We start from the raw sequence: 3,111 nt of genomic DNA, 5'->3' as shown, positions 1-3,111 counted from the left end.
AATCTTGATATAGGTCTCGCTGTACGGTTTCATTTCATCACCAAGTGTGAATAATGCCTCAGCTCCAATTAGTGAGCATGAGAAATACCCACACATCTCGAATGTTACATTTCAAATTTACCTCAAAATCACTGTGTTTAAGCTTTTCAGAATCTTAATTTGTTATCAGTTACAGGTTTAATGACATGTAAGTGTATGAATTGTGGTGGCAAAATGCAGCAAGGCTTTACAATTTGATTTTAATTGGACTTTGTTTCCTTCCCAGTTCACTGTATTTGCTTAAATGACATTTGCTTTGCATTTCACATTTTGCCGGAAAACGAGCAATGGTTTACACTGTATAGCTCAACTAAGATAAGATTTTGATTGAGGATTATAATAGACATTATGTACATGCAATTTGTATTGCAAGTGAATATAAATAAATAAATTTTTAGTAAGATTGGTAAATATCCGAGCTTTAGTTTGAAATTTATAAAATTATTTAATGATTATATAATCTTTAGTTTGAAAACTCAAGGTGAATAAACTTTTTATGAAATATGTAGGAAATTATGTGTAAAATATGATGTTCAAAAGTATATATTTTTGCTTCATTCCTCTGAATTCTATCTTAATTTCTCTTTTTCTCTTTCTCTCACCTTCTCCTTTCTCTCTTTTGCCACTTTCCCCACACTCTCTCCATCTGCCCTTCTTTTTCTTTACCTCTCATAAATAAATTAACTCGCTTCATTACTGTTTTTTTCTTTGAATTTACTTGAATTTGAAACATTTTAAGACTGGCTAGAATTCAGATTAAAATAAAAATGTTTTGAATACTGCATGATGTTGATTCACCATGCTCTTCTCAATACATTGACCAATTCACAGTGTATGTAGTGTGTTAAAGTATAGTTGATGATTGAATGTGAATATTTAAAATTAGTTGTACCTGATATTTTTGTAATAGTTCATAATCATTTTGTTATTGAAGATTTTGTTTACCATGCAAATAGTACAAGGGTCTTTTTATTCTGCACCTTGGTTGTAAATGATTATCATCAAATACGGCAATAAAGACAGAATGATTGCTGTATTAACCAATACTTGTGTACTCTGGCTTGTTTCTTTCACTTGTAAGTTTTCACATGAAATGATGAATAGCTTGTGTAGGGGTAAGACCAAGAAGGGGGGGGGGGTTATAAACCAGGTTACTTACAGGGGAAGTTCATTCTGAAAAAAAGTTTGTTGTAGAAATAGCAGAAAAATGATAAAAAACATTGGTTAAGTTTTGAGGAAAATCCATTTGTTATTAGAATTTTAAGTTTTGGATTTGTGACGTCATAAACGAGCCGCTGTCCAACATGTTATGTAATATAAAATGCTTGAATTCCAAGTTTTAATGGTTCATAATACTTCTTTTTTTATACTTTTTTATCAGATGCATTTAATTTAAATTTTATACAATATATATATATTTTTATTTTCAACATCATTTGTCTGACGTGGAAGTTATTCAGGACATTTGAATGCTTTTCAAAATCAAGTATGGATCCTCAATTCATGCTTCTGATTGGTTGAAAAGCAAGATGCAATTGATTTCTGAAGTTGTGTTTGATTGTATCTTTATATATGAAACAGACCCCAGTACTTACCAGACATAAAACAATTTGTACATGCGAACATTGCAGTTCATTCATTAAGAAGAACTTGCTTGAAGATATTGTATTATTTTACTAACATGTTCATGAATATATAGACCACTTGAGGTCTTTCTTTGGCCTTACACTAACTTCCCTTTGTGTCTGCCTACTCCTTTTCTTTCATCCCCTTCATTAACCTGATTGGTCATCTCTTCTCACTAATGCCCCTTTTGTCTCCTTGTTTCCAGTGTTGCTGTTGAATGTCTGTGGTCTATATTATGGTTGTTCCACTTTATATGTTTGCCATTTTGCCTCCGAAGAAGATTCTGATAGGATCGAAAGCTTAGGCCCCTTTTGACTCTCGAATATATAAAGTAGATAAGAAAGTTGGATCCTTTCATATATTGTTCATGTTTTGCGTTGAGAAAATTAGCATAAAGATAGTTTTGTCCTAGACAATTTTATTTTTATTTATTTAATCATTTTTAGAATTTACTCATTTACTGTTATGATGATAATAATAATAATTTATTATTATATTTATTATTATAATTATTACTTTCATCATCATTACCATTATTATGTTAATATTTTAATTGGGGATATATGTGACTATGTTAACTTCTGATGTGTTTATTTGTTGCTTAATTAGCTTTAAAAATACCAGACCTAATCTTAAGGTCTGGCATTTTTAAGCTAAGCAAGAAATAAACATCAATGTGAAATAAACTACAAGAATGTGTTTATCATAGACACAGGTCAACAATTCTTCGGTTTACACCAATACTTACCTCTGTTCTTTTCTCCAACCTATACACCGAACAATAACTGTTAGAGCTCCTTGCTATGTAAACCATTAGTTTCATTTGACCCGGCCCTTTCTACTTTCATACACACTTTCTCTAGGAGTCAACATAATACAGGCCTAAATTTTCGTTAAATTTTGACATTAATTTATTATTTTAGAAAATATATTTCACACTCTTCGATCCTTCCTTTTCTTTTTTTTTCTAAGTCATAAAAACTAAGGGGTCCATATGGCCCTGAGTCCCCCTATCTGTATTTAAGCTAGTGTCCTCCAACATGATGAGGATCTCAGCTCGTGACAAGGGACCGATCAAGAATCTGAGTGAGCAAGATTTAATTCAGTTTTAATCAAAATTGAAACTTACCTAGCATTTGATGATTTATTCCCCTATTGTTTTTTTTCTGTCAGAAAAAAAAATCACATTAAAATTCTCCCCATGAGCCGTCGCGTTTGGTGGTAGAAATTATTATTCTTTTTAATGAGGGAATCATTTTGGCAACCCTAGATCCAAGACTTACCCTGGGCCCCTGGCCAGCTCATCTTGATTTTTTTTTTTTTTTTTTTGCAAAATGTATGATCACTCGGCGTGAGGATAAATGTATGCATTTATGCAAGAGGATTTTGGCTCGCCATAAACAGAGTGTTGTTCGGCTGCCCATATAAACTTGAGCATGCGCTTGT

Source organism: Lytechinus variegatus, chromosome 1 (assembly GCF_018143015.1).
Source record: "Lytechinus variegatus isolate NC3 chromosome 1, Lvar_3.0, whole genome shotgun sequence".
NCBI classification, from domain to species: Eukaryota; Metazoa; Echinodermata; class Echinoidea; order Temnopleuroida; family Toxopneustidae; genus Lytechinus; species Lytechinus variegatus.
The sequence above is the reverse complement of the archived record's forward strand: the minus strand, read 5'-3'. Positions refer to the sequence as shown.